At 52.3% G+C, this 24,170-nt stretch overlaps 1 long non-coding RNA gene across 1 annotated transcript; it reads left to right on the top strand.

The window, feature by feature from the left end:
* The first annotated feature begins 212 nt into the window (after positions 1-212).
* On the top strand, positions 213-22,615 carry LOC115837998. Its single transcript, XR_004033061.1, has 5 exons — positions 213-323; positions 5,646-5,903; positions 19,502-19,711; positions 20,049-20,127; positions 20,996-22,615. It is a non-coding gene; the product is annotated as an uncharacterized LOC115837998 (long non-coding RNA).
* Positions 22,616-24,170: the final 1,555 nt, after the last annotated feature.

Genomic DNA, 24,170 nt, shown 5'->3' with positions numbered 1-24,170 from the left:
CTCCTTTCATCTGCAGAGCCTGGGCCAGGCTGCCCTGGCACCCCGAACGGGGCCGGGGGCGGTTCCTGTGTCCCCTTGGCCACCAGCCTCCATCTCCTGCCTCTTGAGCTGCAGGCCCGCCCCGCTCAGCTGTGACGACGAACCAGCCAATCTGTTTACTGAACTGGCTGACCCCTTCCGGGAACTCGGCCCAAGCTTCCCAGAACTCGGGTATTAATGACCCGGAGCCACATGACGGAGCATGACACAGCACTTTTGGGCACAAGGCAGGGCCCAGAGGGGTGCGTGGGGGCCGCAGCCCAGCCCCCAAGCCCGGCCAGCGGGTGAGTCACCCGGGCCCCCTGCAGCTTCCTGATCCCAGCCACTCAGCTGTCCTCCCCACTCCCAGGTTATCCCCAGTTGTCAGGGCTGCCCTGGGACCCCTTAACCTTTGCACTAGGGACTTAGCAGCGGTCTTGGGTAATCAGGGCTGCCTTCTGGGATTACAGATGGGGACAGTGAGGCCCGCAGGACTGGAGTGAATGAACAGTGAGCTCTGAGTAAACGCCCACTGTGTAGGAGGCACTGTGCAAATATGTCGTATTAGTCTCGCAGCGATGCAACACAGTGGCATAGTTTAATCCCCATATGATAGATGGGGAAACTGAGGTTCAGAGCGGGAATGAATTCTCCCAAGGGCATGCAACGAGAGCACTCTGTTTGACTGGAGATAATTTCGTTTCGTCTCCTCAGCAGCCGACAGGGGAGGTGCCATGTGGACTGTTTCACAGCTGGAGAAACTGAGGCACAGAGGGGCTGAGTCACCTGCCTAACGCACTGAGCAGTCTGGCTCCAGGACCTGTGCTCTGAACCAGCACCTGGCACATAGCTGGCACTGACATGGTCTCCGTGCACTGCCGTGGATGACAGCAATGCTGGCTGTGGTGTCGGGCGGAGCTGGGTTCCAATGCTGACTTCAGCTTTCTCAGGCTGCACAGCCTGGAGCACGTGGCTGCACCCTACTGTGCCTCAGTTTCCTCACCTGTGGAGGGTGATTGTGGTGGTCCTGATCTTGCAGAGCTGCAGTGAGGGCTATGAGTGTGGGGTGTCTAAACTGCACCGGACACGCAGAAGGCACTCTGTGAACACTGACTTTCATTGGCCCAGGCCTCTGAATCCACGACAGTTCAGTCTCTGAACCCCACAGTTTCCTCCTTCACCCTTTGCTGCCTCAGGGCAAGGTGAGGGCGGTGGTTTTTATGGGCCTGGGAACCAGACAGGCTTGGGCTCAGAGGGGGCATCTGCTGCTGGCGGGAGTGGGGCCACCTGGTTCCCAGTCCCTGATTTTGGGCTGGGGGCCAGGGGTGGGCAGGGGTGGGGCAGCACTCTGATGCTCTTCCCTTCATTCCACCACTATTGCTTGAGCACCTACTGTATGCCAGACTCCAGGGGACCCAGCAGTGAACAAGGTCTCTGCCCTCACTGTAGTGGAGGACAGGATGGAGGAGATAAATATCGGTGAGCAAATGCTCGAAGAGGTGAGAGGATTTCACCAGAGAGAAGGGCCGTGATGGGAATCAGCAGGGGTGTTTGGGAGCTGAGTGGGTCAGAGAGGGCTATTCTGAGGCGGTGACATGGAGCAGATGCCTGAAGGAGAAGGTGGAGCAGATGCCTGAAGGAGAAGAAGGACCAGACCTGGGGAAGAGATTTCCAGCAGAGGGAAACTCACCACAGCACGTGCAAAGGCCCTGAGGGTGGGAATGGGTTTGGGAAGTTCCAGGAAAGGCAAGGAGGCTGAAGGGGTGTGAGGAGGGGACAGCAGGGGTGCTGGAGGGCCAGCAGGGGTCGGACCATGCAGGGTTTGGTGGGCTGAGTGAGCAGCCGTGGCTGCGACTTGGGCAGGAGCCGATGTGAGAGATGGCAAGACTGCCTGAGATCGCATTCAGAACTTCTATCCATCTCACAGATGAGCTCGCTGAGGCCCGGGCCAGCTTCCCCTAGAAGGTCAGTGGCTGGACAGGCATGAGAATCGAGGGAGTTCAACTCCCCTGGAGAAGACAGAAGCCAGAACATGGGCCGTGGAGGAGAGGGTCCCACATTCATCCCTGCAGCCCCGAGAGCTGTGGGCTGTGGGGCCACCTGGATGGCTTCCTGGCAGAGGAGGTGACCTCCAAGCTGTGGCTGGGGCAGAAGGGCTGGGAGAGCGTTCCCAGTAGGGGAAGCAGCACACAGGCCCTGAGGCGGTGGTGAGGTGCAGGCGTGTCTGGGAAATTCATCACTGCTTGGGAGTCAGGAGAGTGACGGGGTGAGGAGGTGTGATTGTCAGGGTCTCCCTTTCGGAAGGCCTTGGGGCCAAGGGGAGGAGCTGGATTTGCCTTCCACCGCGTGCAGAACCCAGGCTGGATCCCAGGACTGCCCAGAGACAGGCACACGTCTGCCCTCATGTGGCCCACAGTCCAGGGGCAGGGACTGTCTGGAGAGATCAGGGCCATGGGGGGCAGGAGGGCGGAGGGGCAGAACTCCCATCCTAGTTCCAATCTCAGTGCACTCCCTGGGTGACTTGGGGCAAGTCACTTTACCTCTCTGAGCCTCCGTGTCCTCATCCATAAATACCACCTGGAAAGATATTCTCAGAATGAGATCATTCGCTCATTCATCCACTCGTTTATTCCTTGGATTTTTTTTAGAGCTTCCTATATGCCAGGCCCTGGGCTGGGTGCTGGGGACACAGCAGTGACAAAAACCCCTACCCTTGTAGGGCTGATGGAAGAGGTAGTGCAAAGCAGCGAGTGGTTAAGAACACAGACATTGGAGCCAGGGGCCTTGGGTTAACTCCTGGCCCACTGCTTATTTGCTGTGTGGCTTTGGGTGAGACACTTTACCTCTTTGCGTCCTACCCGTAAGATGCCACTTCATAGGATTGCTGAAAGGACAAATGAGTGAATATATGTAATGTGTTTAGCACACAGCCTGGTACACGGTAGGTGCTCAATTGTGCTTGAATGAGCGGAGACGTGCAATAAGCAAACAGAAGAGGGGTGAGTGGATCAGACAGTGTCTGACAGTGGGAAGTAAAAGTGGCCAGCTCTTAGCAACAAGTAGCCATACAGTAGGTGCTCAATAAGTGTTTATCCTCCTTTGTCTCCTTCTGCATCCATCTTGGACCTTAGCCCATAGGGGACTTAAGGGCCTGAGGTTTGGAATCTGTGTAGAAGGCGGGAAGTTGTCTTTGCTGATCCAGAAACCCAGAGCTGAGCTTTGGGGTCGGGAAGAGCAGAGACGCCTCCAGCACCCCCACCCCTCATGCTCCCTGCACCCTGTCCCCAGCATCATGTGCAGCCTGGGTGGCTGTGGCGAGCTGGGGCCTGCCAGACGGGTCCCCAGTAATGACACTCATTACACAGGTGTCTGGCAGCGGGGGGAAGCTAAGGCCCCAGGGACTGCATTCACATGGCGCCCAGCCAGCCCACCCCGGGCCCTTCCTCGTCCTTTATAAGTCCGGTGCCCAGCGCAGGCGGGCAGGTGGGGGAGAGGAGCTGGCGAAGGGCCAGCTGGCGCCCAGTGAAAGGAGGGAAAGGTGAGAGTGGTCTGGGTGCCAAGCACTGGTGTGGAGGCCAGGGGAGGTGGGCACGGGGGGCGCGTGTGTGTGTGCACGCATGTGTGTGTCAGTGTGTTTTGGGGGGGGTTGCAGTGAGTCTGTGTCCAGGTCTATGCATCCCCCCGGCCTGTGTGTGGAGATGAGAGGGTCTGTGTGGATGAAGCATTGATGATCCCCTAGGTGGGTGCAAAATCTCCCATGCCCATTTCATTTGTTCTTTAACCTACACTGTGAGGTGGGTACCAGGCTGGGTCCAGCCTGGACCTAGTGACTTCAGAGCCAGCCCCAGGGCAGCCCTAGACTCTGCCGTCTAAGAGCTCCAAATCCAGGGAGAGACAGACGCCAGGCAGAGGACCAGGACATCCCAGTGAAGACTTTGATGGAGAAAAATAAGGCAGGGGGCTGACAGAGATCAACAGGATGGGGTCGGAGGCCCCACTGGAAGGTGAGCTTGGCCGGAGGCCTGGAGGACGAGCCGCCATGGCAAGATCTGCAGGAAGAGAGTTCTGGGCAGGAGGAATGGCAGGTGCAAAGGCCTCGAGGCAGGGCTCAGCTTGGCCTGTGTGAAGGGGCGAGTGAGGAGGGGACTGGGGGCCGGGGCAGGTCCAGAGCTCATGGCCAGAGTCAGGAGTGTGCATCTTCTGAGTGCAGTGGGAAGCTTGGCACACGGTAGGCACACAGATGGGGGCTCTGCTGGGGTGAATGGGTTTGATGAGAGCGGGGACCGGGCCCTCTGGGTGTGGGAATGATTGGCTTTCAGAGCTACAGACAGGAACGTGGGCTGCTCAATTGTGTTTGAACCTATTCTCCTAGGTTCAAACCCCTCCTGGATCCTGGAACCTGTTATTAAGCTGGCTGCACCCCAGGGCGCCGGCCTTTATCCCCAGACAGGGCCCTGGCCCCCAAGACGGGAGTGGACGGGCGATCCTGGTGAACCCCATGCCTGCCCCACCCCCCGCCAGGCCCCTCGGCAGGGCCAAGTCTGCTTCTGAGAGCTGGAAGGAGACTGTGCAGCAATGAGCATCTCTCCTTTTACAGATGGGGAAACTGAAGCCCAGAGAAGGAATGGGTATGTCTTGTGGCAGGGCGCTGGGGGCAGCACCCAGAAAGCCTCCGTCACAGCTCATATCTTTTCCTACTTTATCCCCGCCCACAGCGGGCTCCTCCCAGTATGACTGTGGCAGGGTAGCAGCTGGTGTCCGGGCAGAGCTAGAGGGAAGAGCTGGGTCCAATTTGAGAAGCCTCTCTTAATTGGGTCCTATAGGAAGAACTATTAACACTCTGAGTTTCCCATCACCAGAGGTGTGCAAATAGACCCGGATAACAGCCCTTCATCTGCTTAGAGATTACAGAGAGGTTCAGGCGGACGGGAGACCACTTCCCTTCTAGCTCTGTGATTCCACAGGACCTCGGAACAATCCTCAGCTCAAGCCTCAGTTTTCTCGATTGTAAAATTGTTTTTTGTAGTAATCAGAGTGACCTCATTAAAAGGACAACTTTGTTGATAAAATTCTCCTGCATTTATCCAGCCCTCGCTTGGCTCCCCAGTGCTAAGAGACAGCTCCAGCCCTCACCGTGGCCCGCACATCCTGTAGCCCTGGTCCCTGGGGCCTTCCCTCCCACCCCCTGATTCTCCCCTTCCTCTCTGCTGCAACCATAGACTTCCTCCCTGTTGTTCCTCTCCTGCCTCAGGGCGTTTGCAGATGCTGTGAGCATTGGATGCTGGGCGGAGGCCTTCCCATAATTTCAATCTCCCACCAGTCCTATCAGGTAAATAGGAGATCCATTTTACAGATGAGGAAACTGAGTCTCAGAGAGCTGAAGTTAAAGACACACAGCTTTTTGTGAATCCACAGGAGTCAGGATTTGAGCTCAGGCCATCTGGAATCTAACACCACTCTCTTTTCTTCATTCCTTATGTGACTTGTTTTCATTTTCAAAACTTTGCTCAACAGTTGCCTTCTCCAGGAAGCCTTCCCTGACTACCCTCTCCATCCACCTCCCATGACACCATTGCTGCACTGCTCACACTGCCTCTCAATTATCTCCCTTTTTTTCTTCTCAACAGCTTTACTGGGGTGTAACAAACACACGATAAACTGTGCATACTCCAGTGTTCATGTGGATGAGTTTGGACATATGCACACACTTCCGAAACCACCAGCACAATCAAGACGGCAGACATATCCATCACCCCCAAGGGTGTCCTTGTGTCCTTTTGTCATTCATCCCTCCTGGCACCCCCATCCACACTCCCATTGCCTGCTGACTGTGGCTGATCTGCTTTCTGTGGCTGTGGATTAGTTTGCGTTCTCTACAATTTTCTGTAAGTGGAATCATGCGGTGTATTCTTTACTGGGCTTCTCCTCAACCTTATGATTTTGAGAGTTACCCACGTTCCTGTGACCATTCTCTTTTTTTATGTATCTGCCCTGTCCCCCTCAGACTGTGAGTTCCATGGGGCGGGGACTTTGTCGTATTTACCTCTATGTCCCCAGCACTCAGCACGGGGCTGGGCACACAGGAAGTGCCTAATAAGTGTTGACTGACTGGAAGGAGGATGAGGACGTGCACAAATGGGGGAAGAGCGGGTGCATTTGCATGGCAGTGAGGAGCCCAAAGCCGGATTAAGAAAAAACAGCCCCTGGAATCATCTGGAGGCCTCGTGGCCCCATCAGATAAGCATATCCGCTCATCCCCATGGCTGTCTCTGTGGAGCAAAGATCTGGATTGTACAAGGGCTGGGCCTGGGCTGAGGCGGCGCTAGTGGTCCCTTTATCTTGCGTGGGCATTCGGCGCTGTGTTCTAGAACTGCACAGCCCACGCACCGCGGCAGGCAGAGGCCTGGGCTCCGGCAGCGGGTGGGCAGGTGGGCGGCAGGAAGAAGTGGCCGCCCAGCCCTCCCCAAACCAGTCGGACTCCTTTGCAGAGATTACTGCAGGCGCTTTGGGAGATGGGTAAGGGAGAGTGGGAGGCAGGAGGAAAAAGCAGGAGGAGGGGGAGGAATCATTTAATGAGCAAATATTATAGGGAATTTCCAGTTCATGCCCCATCAGGCTGGGCAGGAACACAGTGGGATTACTCAGGCGGTTTCCAGGTACCAGCCTCGACCTCGAAGGTTCAGTGTGGCTCAGATGCCTCTAGGTCTTCATCGCTGGCTAGAAACCCAACTAGCCAGGGTGAGAAAGTGGCGGCGAGCTACATCCTGAGACAGAGCCTGCAACCAAAGTCGAGTCTAAGCATGTGCTTCCTGCATCAATCTTTGCTGAGATGACCTTATTGCCCATTTCCCAGACAGAAAAACTGAGACTGGGAGTTGTGGCATTGGCTAAGGCCACACAGGGGTCACTGCAGAGTAGGGAGAGCTTAAAAGCCAAGGCCATTTTGGAGTGACTCCTTCAACAAGGGCCACATTCTTTTGATAAATACTTATTGGGCACCTACTGTGTGCCACACACTGTGCTCAGCTCTGCAGCTTAAAAAAAAAAAATGGAGGCCGATCGCGGTGGCTGACGCCGGTAATCCCAGCACTTTGGGAGGCCGAGGAGGGCGGATCACGAGGTCATGAGATCGAGACCATCCTGGCCAACATGGTGAAACCCCGTCTATACTAAAATACAAAAAATTAGCTGGGCATAGTGGCGCGCACCTGTAGTCCCAGCTACCTGGGAGGCTGAGGCAGGAGAATCTCTTGAACCCGGGAGGCGGAGGTTGCAGTGAGCTGAGATTGCACCACTGCACTCCAGCCTGGGTGACAGAGCAAGACTCCGTCTGAAGAAAAAACATGGAGTCTTTGGGCATATATTGTGCATTGCATCTTATCTACAGATGAACACAATTTTTGAGGTCAGAGATGTGGCACTTTGTTTTCTTCTTTGTGGAAACAAGAAGTTTGGACCAGACTAGCATTTCCCAAATCTATTTTATCATTTATCCATTCTGAGGACACAGATCTGAGGGACAATGAGTCTCTGGGGGTACTTATAGGAGTGACAAGGGGGAAAGCGTTCCATTATCCATTGGGTTTGGGAATTCCTGGGTGAACATTTGCCACAGGTGTTCTCAGTCTTGGATGCTCCAAAGAGCTCAATGAGCATCTAGGTGGTTAGGTCCTGTGAGTTACCCTCTGGGATATCTAAGAGAGTTTGTTCATTGTTTTTCTGACTTCATGAGTCCTATTTGGATGCTGCTTCCTCCAAGGAGCCTTCTCTGAATCCCCAGAAGGACCTGAGTCCCCTTCTGTGAAGGCACCTGCCTGGAGCTCCCTTTGACCTCTGAATATTTTCCACCTTGGGTTGTAGCTATCTGTTTCCATCACTTGATTGTGAGCTTCTCAAGGGCAGGGCCAGCTGTGATTCACTTCTTGGTTCTGGTATAGAGAACAGAATGGGTGGATGGAGCATTTAATGGGTGAAAAGATGAGTGATGACTTGACGGATGGGTGGATAGTCAAATGGATAATTTAATGGCTGGGTACATGTGTGGAGATAAGGGAACTGTTTATGAATGGATAAAATGGATGAAGAAATAGATCAATGAAAGAATAGATGAATCAATGAATGAGATAATTAACAATTGAATTAATGGATGAGTGAACACATGAATGAAGAAATTAGTGGATAAATGGAGAGATGGATGAATAAATAAATAAATAAATGAGGATGGTTGAATAAATAAATGAGCACTGGATTTTAAATTGTGTGATGGACGGTGTGGGTGATTTCATTGTTGAATACTGTGAATTATTGATGGATTAATGAATAGATAAATATATAATTAAATGAATGAATTAATACATAAAATGATGGATGACTTAATAGATGGCTAGATGAATAAACAGATAAAGGGATAAATGGGTAGATGGATTGGTGATTCCATGAGTGAATGGATGGGTGTATGGATGGGCAAATGGTTGGATGGATAGATGAAAGAGTGGGTGGATGGATGAGTGAGTGGACAGAAGAATGGGTAAATGGATAGATGAATGGATGGGTGGGTGGGTGGATAGGAGAATGGATAGGTCGATAAATGAATGGATTGGTGGGTAGGAGGGTGGATAATAGAATAGATGGATGGGTAGGTGGATGGATGGATGGATGGATGCATGGATGGATAGGAGAATGGATAGGTAGAAAAATGAATGGATTGGTGGGTGGGAGGGTGGATAATAGAATAGATGGATGGGTAGGTGGATGGATGGATGGATGGATGGATGGATGGATGGATAGGAGAATGGATAGGTAGATAAATGAATGGATTGGTGGGTAGGAGGGTGGATAATAGAATAGGTGGATGGATGGATGGATGGATGGATGGATGGATGGATGGATGGATGCATAGGAGAATGGATAGGTAGAAAAATGAATGGATTGGTGGGTGGGAGGGTGGATAATAGAATAGATGGATGGGTAGGTGGATAGATGGATGGATGGGTGGGTGGATGGATAGGAGAATGGATGGATAGATAAATGAATAGATTGGTGGGTAGGAGGGTGGATAAGAGAATACATGGATGGGTAGGTGGATGGATGGATGGAAAGATGGATGGATGGTTAGATTGATTGGTGGATGAATAGATCAATGGGTGGATGAGTGGATGGGGAAATAGGATGGAGGAGTGCATGGATGGTGGATGAGAGAATGAATGGATGGATAGGTGAGCTGGATGGATATACAGGTGAATGCATGCTATGTCATAAGATTGGAACTGAGGTCAGGAGGCAGGAAAATTCCTGTGTTCCTCCCTGATGCAGCAGTATCAAGTTTTTGAAGTTTGAAAGCTTAGTGAAAACTTTGACTCGTATCTCCAGAAAATTGCATATAGACACAAAATGTTAGCAACTTTATGGGAGTGGTGGTCATGGAGCCTAAGAGCCACCTACAGACCCAAGGTGAGGAGTCCCAGTGCAGTGTTATGTATTTTTTTTTACTCTCTGAGCTCTGATCTTGGAGAGGAACCCAGGCCCAGTGGAGTGAAGGCAGCTGAGACGGGGACAGGTAGTTTCCTAAAGGAGAAGACACTTGTGTATTCATTCATTCATTGCACAACATTGCTGTGACCTTTCTGGATGCCTGGGAGAAGATAAAGGTGCCTCTCATAAGTGGCAAGTGTTTGGAGCTTGAAGTCAGACAGATTGCATTTTTAATCTCATCTCTGATATGTACTGGCTGGGTGACCTTGGGAAACTTACTTCACCTCTATGGGCCTTCTCTTCATGTATAAATAGGGACAGCAATAATCCCTATCCTATTGGGTTGCGAATATGTAAACAGGTATGTAAAACATGTAGCCCAGTGCTCAGTGCATAGTAAATGCTCAATAAATGTCAGTTCTTCTTTTTCTTCTTACATGACTACTGTTGTCTTGCATTGGGCCTATGCAAGATGCTGCTGAGCCTGAGATATCCAAGGCATCATCCTGGCCTTTTAAAGTGTCCACAGTCCATCAGGGAACACAGACAAGTAAGCAGAGGTTTCCATTCGCACAGGGTGTTGGGGCTGAGATAGGGAATCCTAAGACCTCATGTTCAGGGTCATCTGATCCTCAGCATCCATTCCTGTTAATATCTCTTTCTAGCAAGAGGCTGCAGAGACTGGAAGGCTACATGCCACATTTCCCAGCCTCCTTTGCAGCAGGGGCTCTGAACGCTCGCAGGTCCCGCCAGGCAGATGCCTTCCTGTGAGAGTCAGGAAGTGAGGGCCGCCTTGTTTTTTCCTGGGCTCTCTTTCTGCTGGTGAGCATGGTCATGGGATGGATTTTCTTGCAGCAACCTTGGCATCCGGTTACCACTCTTGGGGAGTCTAGAGGTAGGGGTGGTGGTGGTGGCTTCCTCATCTCCAGATCGCTGGATGGTGCTGCGATATGTTCTCAAAGTCTACAGTTCCTCTGTGGCCTCCTGATTCCCCACCATCCTGAGTGGCTGGCAGCTTTCCTGAAGGTCCAGTTCTGCTGTGTGGTGCTGGTGCCTCTCCAGCCCTTCTAGCAATGTTGTGAGTGTTCAATTCCCTGTGTTGAATCCTTTCTGCCTAAAGTGCCTGGAAGGAATGCTGTCTCTAAAATCCAAAACAAACACAAAATCTGGAAGGGTTTCTGGTTCCCGTAACTGCAGTTTGACTCACACATGGTGGGAGGCGGGGAGCACTGTAGGACCTCAGCAGGTACCTAAACCAGACTTAGGGGGTCAGGGAAGGTTTACGAAGCCCGTGACATGTAAACTGAATCCTGAAGGGCATATATGGAGTAGTCAGACAGAGTTGAGTGGGAAGAACACACCAGGCAGAAGGAACAGCCTGTGCATGGCTGGGCACAGTGGCTCACACCTGTTATCCCAGCACTTTGGGAGGCCGAGGTGGGCAGATCACCTGAAGTCGCGAGTTTGAGACCAGCCTGGCTAACATGGTGAAACCCCATCTCTACTAAAAATAAAAAAAAATTAGCTGGGCTGTGGTGGTGCACGCTTGTAATCCCAGCTACTCGAAAGGTTGAGGCAGAAGAATCTCTTGAACCCGGGAGGTGGAGGTTGCAGTTAGCCAAGATCGTGCCATTGCACTCCAGCCTGGGCAACAGAGCGAGACTCTATCTCAAAAAAAAAAAAAAAAAAAAAAAAGAAACAGCCTATGCAAAGTCTCAGAGATCAGAAAAGACATCGTGGAGAAGTGGGTAGTTCTGGAACATACAAATTGTAAGGAGAGGTCAGGGGCTTTAAGGCTGGCCAAGGTGCTACACTTCCTTTGAAAGTGATGGGGAGCTTCTGACAGTAAACAGCAGAAAATAGTAGGTGTCTTTCAGGCTCCTGCAGGAGGCTCAATTTGTGGGAGAGGAAGTATCGTTGCAGGGAAAGCAGCGAGGTGGCAAGGAATTGCAGCCACCTGGGGGAGAGGTGATGAGATTGACCTGGCATGGCAGCCTCAAAGGAGGGGAGGGTGGATGGATTTGAGGGAGGTTGAGGACGAGACTCCCAGGCTTTGGTGACAAATTGGGTTGGAGGCATGGCGGCGGGAGGCATTATGGATGATGCTCATGTTTCTGGCTTTGGACACTGAACAGTTGTGCATCCTTCCAAAAGAAGGGAGACAGGCAGAGGGACACTTTGGGGGAAGTTGCTGAACTTGCTTTGGGCGCACTGATTTGGAGGATGCCTGGGGGCCATCCAGGAGGAGCCATCCGGGAAGTGTACAGACGTGTGGTCAGAGGCTGAGACAACAGATTGGATATGGACAACAACCCACGGCTTTGGTGAGAATGAGTGAAATATTCATTCAACAAATAGCACAGGGGAGCCTGAGACACACTATCTGTTCATGTCTGAATACCTGGCAGTGGGCCAAGGGCCTGGCTGCTTGTTAAATAAGCCAGGAGGAAGCGCTGGAGCAAGCCTTGGAGGGTGGGCTGGGTTCTACCAGGAAGAGACGGGATGAGGGCCCAGTGGGCAAGTGCGTGAGGCCTGGGTTTAAGTCCAGCTCCTCTGTGTGTTGATTGTAGGGACCTGGGCCAGATGTTTTCCCTCCCTGAGACTGTTTCATCTGAAAATTGGTTATAAGGGACATGGTGAAGCTTCAAAGTTGTGCTTGTGGAAGCAGGTAGCTTGGAGCATGGAACAGGGCTTTTGGGGCACAACTTGGGACACAGAGTCACCCACTTCCTGGTGTGGCAGAGCCACAGGGGATGGGGAGAGAGAAATTAGGATCCGCTTGAAAAACACATCCACAGCTGTGTTCCATGTGAGAAAGGAGACCTCAGTTCCCGCCCAGGCTCCCTTTCACCCCCCAGCCTGCTAGAGCTGGTGGGCGGGGGAGTCATCTCCATGGCGTGGAGGAGGGGACCAGATGACAGAAACCTTCTCCACGTCCCTTGGAGCTGCTGGAGCTGGGTCCTGGCCACCGTCCCAGCCCGTAGCTCCTGACTCGGGGTCAGGCTGAGATTTGCTCCTTCTCTGCCTGCTCCACTCAGCTGCAGCGAACAGAGGCTGCAAACTGGAGGCCTCAGGGGCCCAATCTGGCCCCCAAGCCTGTGGGGCTTTCTTCAGCCCACACAGAATTTTTAAATGAATGAAGCCAATATTTAAGAATCTGTGGGCACAACAGAAAAACCTGTGTTTTGATTCCTCTGGAAAATCAGGGCATGGAGCATCTGATCATAGTGGGCCCTGTTCTCTAGGGACCACCATCGGCCGGAGCTGAGGGGTGACTGTCTTCAGACAAGGCATGTGCCCCAGTCCCCACCACTCCCTCTTGTCTCTCTGATGCTGAGGCCAAGGAATAGTAGCTATTTATCATCTTACCCCGGCCCACTCTGCTCATTTTAAATTCCTGCCTGGTCCCTGGTGACACAGTTTTCAACCCCAGAGCCAGTCTCTTTTTCCTCTAAAACCACCAAGACTTTGGCCCTGGTTCTAGGCCTGAATTGGCTTCCCAAGACACCCAGGCTCTGAGCTCCTCAGGGTCATGGTTTACCTTTCCCTCTGCCCTACAAGGCCCAGCACCGCCCCCGGGAGACAATGATGGGCTGAGACTTGGCCGGTGTTGGGGGGCCGGCTGGGCCTGTGGGAGGCAGACCCACATCTGCTCTGAGATGTGTCAGCTGGGCCTGGTCACACTCTCTGCGGCTCATCCCTGAGGCATGTGGAACCAGGCGCTGTGCTCGTGGCCCAGCCAGGGTGGTGGGCGGGGCCGGGCCCGGGACATGGTGTATGTCAAGGCCACGCACAACAGGCCTGATGTTCCAGCCGCAAACACATTGGTTGGAAAGAGGAAAGGAGGAGGGAGAGGCAGAGCTGCTTTAACAGAAAGTACGCAAAATACAGAGGCAGAAAGAGCCGAACTCACACTGTAAGTTGCTGTGTGACTTCAGGCAAGTCACCTCACCTCTCTGAGCCTCTAGCTTAAGATAGAACTAAGGACAGACCCCAGCTTGCAGCCTCGTAGGCATATTCAGTGGTACAGTGGCTGATGTGGGGCCTAATGCCTAGAGGGGCAGCCTGGAATGGAGACAAAAATCACAGACTTTGGGGCCAGATGAGGTTGCCACTTGTGAGCTGGGTGACCCTGGGCAGGTCACTTCTCCATCTTCATCCCCAGGGAAGGTCCTCACCAAGTTATTCTGCCAAAAAAAAGAATCCATTCACCGAACAAATATTTATTGGGCAATTCCTGTGGGTCAGGCGCTAGGGACATGGCGGGACATAGGACGGTCAAAGGTCTCTGCCCCCATGGAGTTCACACTTGTGGAGAGAGCAGGCAATACACAAGATAAATAAGTTGCATATTGCATTTGAGATCCGTGCTAGGGAGAGAAATGAAGCAGGAAAAGGAGACAGGATTTCAATGGGTGGGGCAGGGACAGCCTGGTGATCAGGTGACAGCTGACAACGATCTGTAGGAGGTGAGGGAGGGAGCTGCGGGAAGGGGAGAGTGTTCCAGGCAGTGGGAACGGTGCACAGGCCCTGAGTGGGGGCTGTGGCTGTTGTGTTTGGGGTGTAGCAAAGTCGCCAGTGTGTGGAACAGGGTGAGCGAGGGAGAGAGACTAGGAGGACGGGAGGGCCAAGAGGCTGTGGGGGGCAGATCCTGCAGGGCCACATGGGCTGTTAAAGGACTTTGGCTTTTTCTCTGCAGGAGATGGGAGTCATGGAGTGTTCTGAACATAGAAGGGATGCGGTCTGACTTCAGTTTTCATGGATCCCTCTGGCTGCGGGTGGAGAATGGGCTGGAGGGGGCCAGGGCCAGGACAGAGGCAGGGGGGATAGTGGGGAGGTGATGGCAATAGTCCACCCTCTGTTTAGTGATTCTGGTCCTTCCCTGCTCTAAAGCCTTCCTGACTTCCCATCGCCTCTGGACAAAGCTCAAACTCCTTAGCATGACATTCAAGGCCCCCTTACCTGACTCTACCTGCCCCCTGCCCCAGCTCCTCACCTCCACAGCATCCCAACCAGATATCCTTCCTTCCCTGCTCCACATCGGTCCACCTTTGCCTGTGCTGTTTCCTCTGCCAGGAATGCCCTTCCTGTCCCCCTTTGTGACCCAGCTCATGTGAAGCTCAGTCCCACCAAGCTAGGAGATAGAAAAGCAAGGAAGAGAGGAAAGCCTGTTCCTGGGGAGGGTCAGGGAGGGCCAGGTTTCGGCTTCCCTCTTCTTCCTGGAATTCATCCTCCAGGGCCTCCGCAGCTGAGGGCAGGCTCAGGAGCTGGGAGTGGGGCTGTAGCCCACACGACCATGCTGTGTGACCTTGGGAAAGTCACACACCCTCTCTGGGCCTTGGCTTTTCGGCTCTGTAAAATGGGGAGGATCCTGGAGCTCCTCATGGTGGTTCTGTGTAGTGAAGGGCTGTGGCAACTGTGGGAATAACAGCATCCTGGGGAAGACATAACTGTACTTCCTCGCCCAGCCACGCCAAGCCAGCTCAGGGTGGCCCTGAGCTGATGCTAGGGGTAGCTTGCGGGAGGGGTGCCCTCTGAAGCCCTGAGCATCTCCAGTTCAGTCACCCCTGAGTGACCTGAGCACCTACAGTGTGTCCAGCCCCAGCACCGTGCTGGAGCAGGGACAGAGGCCAGACGGCCTGGTTTCAAATCCCAGCCCTGCCACTTCCTAGCTGTATGATCTGGGCAAGTCATGTAACCCAGCTGGGCCTTGGTTTCTCACCTGTGACATGGGGACAGTAAGAGTGCTCTCCTCCTGGGAAGCTCAGAGAAGCCAGTGCGCTCCTATAAATACCATGCTCAGGGTGTGGAGGAAGCAGCTTATCAAGGCCAACTAGCATTATTATTATTATTATTATTATTGTTATATCACCACTGTCATTTCCTGGCTTTGTGGCCTCAGGCATCACTTGCTTCCCTGTGCCTCAGTTTCCTCCCCTGTGAGATGGGGTAATAGTCCCACCTTCGAAGAGTTGCCATGAGGATTGAGCCTGATGCATGTAAATGAGCCTGGAGCAGAGTAGGCCCACTGGGATTTTTGTTTGTTTGTTTGTTTGAGACAGGGTCTCGCTCTGTTGCCCAGGCTGGAGTGTGGTGGCAAGATCTTGGCTCACTGCAACCTCTGCCTCCCAGGTTCAAGCGATTCTCCCACCTCAGCCTCCCAGGTAGCTGGGACTACAGGCGTGCGCCACCATGGGCGGCTAATTTTTGTATTTTTAGTAGAGACGGGGTTTCACCATGTTGGCCAGGCTGGTCTTAAACTCCTGACCTCAAGTGATCTGCCCACCTTGGCCTCCCAAAGTGCTGGGATTACAGGCGTGAGCCACAGTGCCTGGCCTCACTCTGTAATTTCTTAAGAAAAACATTTCAAATGCAGAATTTATTTTATTCACTACCGTAAGTCATCACTGATATATGAATAGTCCCTATGAAATCCTTTGTTGTTCCTCTAGTCAGACAAATGCTCATTTGGTTTAATCTGACTTAACAAATTAACGAGATGAGGAGGAAAATTCCAGGCCTCGGGACATTCACTGCAGCCCAACCGGGCACCAAGAGACACATGTCCTTCTAATGAAGAGTGGAGGAAGATCAACATGATCCTTATTTACACTTCAAGTCATTATGACTGTAAAGCTGGGTGACCTTGGGCAAGTCCCTTCCCTTCTCAGACCCTGAGTCTCTTATTTCCTAAAATAAGTGTGATAGCTTCCTACCTGCCCTGTCTAGCTCACAGGATTGTGATCTGGCTCCAAGACATAACGGCTATCATTTATTAAGTCCCTCCTGTATGCAAAGTCCGTCTCCCTGACCACCCTGCCTCCTTCCAGGAGGGAACTGGATGCTGCTTGTTTTCAGGACAGGACAGTGAGGCTGGGGAGGTGGTGGAGGATGCTGCCCAGGGAGAGGAGGAAGTGGGGGGCTGGGGCTGGCTGGGCTGACGCAGCTGTGATGTCAGACACCGGCCACAGGCAGCCGGCCCAGTGCTAACTGTGCGCTCTCTGCTGGTCTGGCCTGGCGCCTGCCCCCTCCTCCCCCGCCACCCCCCTTAACCCCTTCCCGGCCTCCTCTTCCCAGACGGCCATCCCCCAGGCCCAGCCTTGCCCACAAGATTCCCAGATTTCACAACTGGGGCTGGCGCTGAATCATGTACAGTAAGTCCGGGGAGAGAAACTCCCGGCTGCCTGGCGTCCCCGGGACAGGACAGCTGCCAAGCTTGCCCTCCCTCCCAGGGGCCCACCGGCAGCCAGGGATCATCCCCTCTGGGCCCCTGACCAGCTAGGGGTTGATGGGCGGGACACACAACCTCTCTTGGCTGTGCCAGGGATCAAGGGACTGTGCGGTTTCCAGGGAACCTTCAGGCTCTGGAGCGATAGGGGCAGGACAGGGTGGTGGGAGAGGGGTCGAAGTGGCCTTGTATTCAACCACGGCCTGCCACCAAATCACTGGTGACCTGGAGCAGTCCCTAACTGTAACTCTAAGTTACAGTTTCCTTATCTGGAAAGTGGGGATAATCACAGCCCTGACCTCACAGGTGGCTGGAAGGACTCTGAGAAGATCTGTGTACAGTGCTTACCGCAGGAAGCGCCCAATAAATATTATTATTATTGTTGTGACGTCGAGCTGCTCATGACACGCTTTAAGACCCTGGAGAAATCATCCAGTTCTTTGGATGACATCTCCCCTGAAACACCCACCCCTCCCGCTGTGATACAAATTACATCTTATCTTTTCAAAACTTCTTCAGTACATCAGCAAACATTTATTGAGCACCACTGTGTTCCGTGCCTGCCACCAGGTCCTGGAGATACAGCAGTGGACAACACAGAAAGACATTTAAAAGCCCTCTGTTCTCATGGAGCCTGTATTCTAGCTGAGGAGAATCAGACATTTGAGGTCATTTCAGTGAGTGAGCAGGGCTCCAAAGGAAATAAAGCAGAAAGTGCGATGGAGAGAGCCTGGGAGGTCCCCTCTGATGGGGTGACATTTGAACAGAAGCCCCAACAAAGAGGAGAAGCCCACGTGCAAAGGCAGGGGGTGGGAAATGCTGCTCCAGGCAGAAGGAACTGCAGGTGCTAAGGCCAGGCTGTAGGATCCTCTGGTTGAAGGCTCAGCAAGGGCAGTGAGGCTGGAGCAGAGGGAGTGAGTGAGGGGCAGAGGGGTGGGAGGTGAGCTTAGTGGGGCCCCCACCCTGGAGCAGCTCTCCTAATACCAGGCTCTTCCTGAAAGTGGCCACCTGGTGCCTGACTTCTACCTGTAGGGGCAGCCACCCGACAAGGGCCCGGCTTCTTCCCACCCAGGGTCCCAAGGCCCTGGAGCTGCCCGCTCACAGTAAAAAGCCTCATTCCCAGGAACCCCGCAGAGGGCCAGGCTCCCCTGCCCCTGCCCTTTGCTCAGGCTGCCGCAGGGACTCCCCTGCCCCTCCCGGAGGATGTGAGCCCTCCCTGCCTCTCAGCCGCTCAGAGTGTGGGCACTTGCATCTCGGAGTCCCAGTGTGCCCACCTGTGAGATGGGTACCATGTTGCCTCAGGGAGGGAGTAAAAGGAGGAAGGGAGCTCTGGCCTTAGTATCTGTACCCTGAACCCTGGAAGAAGGAAAACATCCGGGGCTCACTGGGGACCAGGCTGTGCGTTCATAGCTGGACGGAGAACTCAGGCCTGTGTATGTGTGTGTGTGCGTGTGTGTGCATCTGTGTGTGTGTGTGCATGTGTGTGTGTGTGCACGTATGGGGTGGCGGAGACAGGAGGTGGCATCAAGACCCAGGAGCCACAAGAGTGAGGAAGAGGGAAGGGGTGGGCTTCCGGGGACAGGAGGCAGTCAGAGCCTGGTTCTGGGGCCCCTGCCCTCCCTCCCGGGGGCCCAGCGGCAGCCAGGGATCATTTCCTGGGATGTTTTAAAAATCACTTATTTCTAGAAAAGTCTTTCATCATTTCCCTTCAGGTCATGGAGGCTGAGATGGCTGACGGCGTAGGTGGCTGTGGCCTGATGTGTCACTTTTGGTCTCAAACTGAGGCAACAGGGGGACGAAGTGGCTGCGAGGCGGAGTATCTGGCATATGTGTAAGAAACAACCACAGTGCCCTGGGGAGGGCCCAGGTTCTCAACCCCACCGCCAGGGTCTCAACGTGTCTCCCAAAGGTCATGTGGGCCTTTAAGAGGTGGTTGGGTCCTGAGAGCTCTGCCCTTATGAATGGATTAGTGTCGTTATTGCAGGAGTGGCTTCATGATGGAGAGAGTGGATTTGTCATGAAAGTGAGTTCGGCCATTCCTTGCTGTCTCACGTGCCACCTCTTGCCATGGGATGCCCTCGCCATGGAATGCCCTCGCCATGGGATGCCCTCACCATGGGATGACCGCAAGAAGGCCCTTGCTTGAGCGAGCCCCTCCATCTTTGGCTCTCCGGCCTCCAGGACTGTTAGAAATACATCTCTGTTCTTTGTAAATTACCCAGGCTGTGGTATTCTGTTATAGCAACACACAACAGACTAAGACACCACTATGTGGCTGAAGAAACAGGCCCAAGAGGTGAGGAGTGTTGCCCAGGTCTTCTGGCCAGAGGAGCGGCAGAGATGGGATTTGAACCCTGGGACGGTGTGGCTTGTGACCACTCCTAGCTTCAGCCCTGCCTGGTGCTGAGGGGTTTGGGGCCAGGACGATGGCCAGATGTTTGGGCACACTGGGCCCTACCCACCTGGAAAGAGGCTGGCCTGGGGTTGAGTCAGAACCAGAAGTGACTCAGGCTAGGACCCCTCTGCACCCTCCCTCATGCCGTGGGTAACTACCTGCCCGGGTTAATAGCGCCCACTTCCCGCCACCTTTCATCAAGGCTCCTGGAGCTGCCAGGCAGTAATTAACCCTCACAGCACCCTTCTGAAGTCAGCACTGGAGGCAGACGTGTGATGAAACTCGTTTATTACAGGTAGGTAAACTGAGGCAGAACCCATTGCAGCCTGGGAGCCTAGCCTGTTGTTCCCCTGTGACTCAGCAGCTCAATCTCTGCTTTCTTCCCACAGGAAGCACCAGTTGGCCCAGATGCTTCTCATCTTTAGAGTTGAGCTGCAGGCTGGAGACCTGGAAGGCCCTCGCAGCACCTGCTCCCACCCTCTCACCTCACGAAAGCACAGGAACATGGGTTTGGAGCCAATGGAAAGTACTGGAATTTGGCTCTGCTCCGTGGCCCTGGGCAAGTCACTGCCCCTCTCTGGGCTTCAGTTTCCTCCTTGGTAACACAGAATGATTATACCTACCCCTTGGGTCTGTTGACCTGAATCTACCCCTGAGTCATTGCCTTTCCTTCTTGTTGCAGCCACACTGGCCCCTTGACAATTCCTTGAACACAACAAGCCCTTTCCCACCTCAGGGCCTTTGCACGTGCAGTGCCAGATACCTAGAATGTCCTTCCTTCCAATCTCCCCATGGCCGGCTCGTTCTCATCTTTCTTGGCTCAAATGTTACCTCCCCAACCTAGACAGCACCCCTGCCACCTCTTCACCCCGTCTTACTCTTCTTCAAGCACTGCTGGGGGTATCTTGCTATTTATCTTGTTTGTATCTTTTTCAGCTCCATGAGGGCAGGAGATTTTGTCTGTTTCATTGACAATGTGTTCCCAGAGCTCAGCACAGTGTCAGGCACACACTAGGTGCTTAAGAAACAATTGCTTCCTCTACCTCTTCCCCTGATAGCCCCAAGTTCAGCTAACTGGCTGTGTGACCCTGGGGACTGCTTTTCACCTCTCTGGTCCCTTATTCTCCCTTGTGGACAAAAGATGGCTTGGGCATGAGTTTCTTCAAGGACTCAGGTACAATGAAATCCCTGGGACCCTAGCCTCAGTATCTCCCCAGGCAATGGTGTAGAGAGTAAGAAGGCAGGTGAGTGAGGACCAGCCTCTGCCTCGCAGACACCCTCTTTCCGGCTTCTCTGTCCTCCCACTTTGCCCTGGGTTTGTGGACTTACTCTGGGCAGATCTCCACGACCAACCACCCCCTCCCTTGGCATGTCTGTCAGCACCCTTGGGGGAAAGAATTTGGAAAGGGGAGGGAGAAAGAGAAAGCAGGGTGCGAGGGGATGGTTCCCACACCTGTGTAAATAATTTGTCATCTTAAAATGCACAAGTATGCTCACCTTTAATGCCTGCTTCTTGGGCTTGTTTTCCTTGGCAAGGCCCCCACAGGAGTGGAATTTCGGCCAAAGGGAGCCCAATTGTCATCTTCTAAGCATGTTCCCAGGCCAGGGGCCGGGGAGGGCTCTGGCTGATGCTCCACTTCCGTCCCCAGAAGTGCTGGAACGTTCCTGGGATCTAGGGAGCAGCCTCCAGTCCTGGAAGCTGTCCCAGAATTCTGGAATGTTGGAATTCAAACGGCCTCCTGCCCATTTTCCGGAGGAGGAACATGAGACCCAGAGAGGGGAAGGGGTTGGCCTGAGGTCATACAATGTGCACAGATGAGCTAGAGTTTGCTGGGAGAAGGTGCGGGTGTGTGGACAAGTCAGCATCTATCTCCCATTTTCAGGTAACAGCACCTCGACTTCCTACTAAAGAACCCCCTCTTCCCTTTTCTCAGTCCATGAGGCTGGGGGTGCCCAGAGGCCTCTGTCTCCAGGGGTGGACATGTGACTAGGTCTTGCTCTAGTGATTGGTCCAGGGATGGGCACATGACTGAGCCTGCCCAATGAAACTTGATCCTGGGACTTTAGGGTTGGCCGTGATTTGTGAAGGAGATGCCATTTTCCATTGGATGGACATCGAGCAAGTGAACACTTAGAGAAAAAGAGGACAAAACAAGGGAAAAGCCTGCCTGAGAGGAAGCAGCACAGAGCTGGACAGGCTTTGAACTCCTGGATCCCACTGTTCCTGAAATTAGGCACCTTCAACTTTCTAGTTATGTGAGCCACTGTCTTTCCCATTTTTGGCTGAAAACAGTTGGGACTTGCTTTCTGTCCCTTGCATACAGAAGGTGCTGACTGACCCCTGCCCCATGGAAGAAGATACTCCAGGCAGAGGAAATAGTGTGTATAGACACCCCAAAGAGAATGCCAAGTGGGGCACTCATGTACCAAGGAGAAGAAGGAGGAGGCACGTGGGAGCTGAGCTTAAGAGTTAGTCGGGTGGTCAAGGTGGGAGAAGGGGGTATCCTTAGCACAGAGAACAACCAATGCAAAAGCTTGGAGGGGTGACTAGTTAGTGAAGATCAACTATGTGCTGAGCTCGTGTTGGGTGGCAAGGGACACAGACGAAAAGGGCACAGTGGAACCCAGCTGCTCCTCACCTGCTCCAGCACAGTGCAGGCTTGTCTGCTTTTGGAGCAGAGCCTGGACACCTCCGCGTCCTTCCCCTGGCAGAGTGCTGCCAGCACGCTCTCTCAGACTCTCCAGCATCTCCTGGTTGATGTGCATCATGGGGACCACACAAGATTATTTTATAGGCTGCACAGGCGAAGCATAAAATCACCTCGGGTCACATAGTGAGAGTTATTCTCTCTGCAAATTCTTTACAGTCTTTCCTTTATATCCAGAAGAGTCTCTGTGTGGTGCTAACTTGCCTCTAAGACCAAATACTTGCTAATCTCCCTTTGTGAAAAAGAGAGCAGGTATCAGGCTCATTCCTGTCTCAGGCACACAACTGTATCTAGCTAGACTTTTCGAAATGTCATATAGAGCTGCAGCACATATGAATGATGTGCCCAGCTGGTCCCAGGCCTGTAATCGGCACCCCAGTGAGCAGACTGAACATCCCCACCCCCACAGCTGCCCTCTCTCCCCTCTACTCATGTTCCCTCTAGGGACGCCACGATCCCGACTTGTATCACCACAGATGAGTGTCACATGTTTTTGAATTTTACATCTTATCTGTTTTCTGTTTCTATACAAGTTTGCCTTTTCTAGAATTCCATATAAGTGGAATTCTACAATGTGTTATCTCAATTTGAGTCTGTTTTTTTTTCCTGCTCAGCATGATGCTTTTGAGATGCATATATGAGGTTTTGTGTATCCATAGATGGTTCTTTTTTATTGCAGAATAATGTTCCAGGGTATGGATGTACCAAAGCTTGTTCATCCATTCACCAGCTGAGGGATATTTGGACTGTTTCCAGTTTTCAGCCATTATAAATACAGCCACTAGGCACATTTGCAAACAGGTTTTTATGTGAACGTAAATTTTTGTTTATCTTGGGTAAATTTCTAGGAGTGGAATTGCTGGGCCAAGTGGCCAAGTGTATGTTTCACTTTATCAGAAACTGCTGAGCTGTTTTCCAAGGTGTCTATACCATTTTTCATCCCTACCAGCAATGTACGAAAGTGTCAGTTGCTTGCTATTCTCACCAGCACTTGGTGGTGTTAGTTTTTTGTGTGTGTATGTGTGTTTTACGTTTAGTCATTCAAATAGGTGATAATAGTATCTCATTGTGGTGTTAGTTTGCACTTCCCTAATGACTAATGATGTTGAACATCTTTGTATGTGTTTCTTTGCCATCTGTATATTTTCTTTGGTGTAGTATCTGTTCAAACTTTATGTCAGTTAAAAAAAAAAACCCAATTGTTTTCTTCTTAATAGATTTGGAGAGTTCTTTATATATATTCTGGATACTAGTCAAGCCTTTGTCAAATATGTGATTTGCAAATATTTTCTCCCGTTCTGTGGCTTGTCTTTTTATTCTTTCAATAGGTAGACTTTAATAACATCGTTTTGTTTTCTTTGTAAGTATTTTTCTGGTTATCTTTGATTTGTGGCATGTATTCTTTGGTTTTTCAATTCTAGTGATAACACCAAATGTTTTCTTTTAAAATAAATTTATTTAAGTAAAAAAGTCAGTAAATTTGAAGAAACGCATTAAATAAGGAATAGTAGAAGTGGACAGTAGACAGCATAAAAATCGTGAAGGCAGTTTCCAATTTGCATAACCAAAGCATGGGCAGCTCTGATTCATTCGTCAACAAATACTGATGGAGCCCCCACAGTACACCAGGCTCTGAGCCAGGTGCTGCGGACACAGGACCAAGCGAGACAGTTGTTTCTGCTCTTTTAATGCTGGTTTTTCTCCAGTGAGTCTCTCTTCATCTTTCAAAAGCCAATTTGAATGACCCTTCCTTCATCCAGACCTTCCCTGGAATGTTTGTCACACTCTACTGCAACTTTCTATTTCTGTATCTCCCAGGCAAGGGGCAGCCTCTGGTAGGGTTGCAGAGAGCTTGGTGCATAAATATCTCAATAAATAGCCTCTCACAGAGTACAAGCTATGATGAGGTGCTGAAGACCAGTTGCTGATTCAATTGGTTGAAACTAGTCAGGTCCACCCTGATGAAGGGGCCTGAGGACCCTCCCTGAGGACCCAGTCTGGCTGACCCCATGCAAACCAAAGTCTCTCCCCTTGGCCTCCCCTGCCACATAAAGATACCAAGAGAAAAAGCCTCCCAAACCCACTGCCTTCAGCCTCTGCTATTTGCTTCTCATCCAGTGCCCATGGATGCCTTTCCTGCAAGGCACAGTATTCATACAGACACTTACCAGGCATCTTTGTTCTGACCTGCCCCAGGACCACCACCTTCACCTCGGCCTCTTACCACCATTCCCCTGTTCCTCCACTCCAGCACACCAGCCAGTGTTTGCCCCTCCAACATGCCCAGCTCATTCCCACCCCTGGGCCTTTGCACTAGCTCTTCCCTAGTTCATTGCCTTCTCTAGCTCTC

This window comes from Nomascus leucogenys, chromosome 13 (assembly GCF_006542625.1).
Source record: "Nomascus leucogenys isolate Asia chromosome 13, Asia_NLE_v1, whole genome shotgun sequence".
NCBI lineage: Eukaryota > Metazoa > Chordata > Mammalia > Primates > Hylobatidae > Nomascus > Nomascus leucogenys.
The sequence above is the reverse complement of the archived record's forward strand: the minus strand, read 5'-3'. Positions and strand labels throughout refer to the sequence as shown.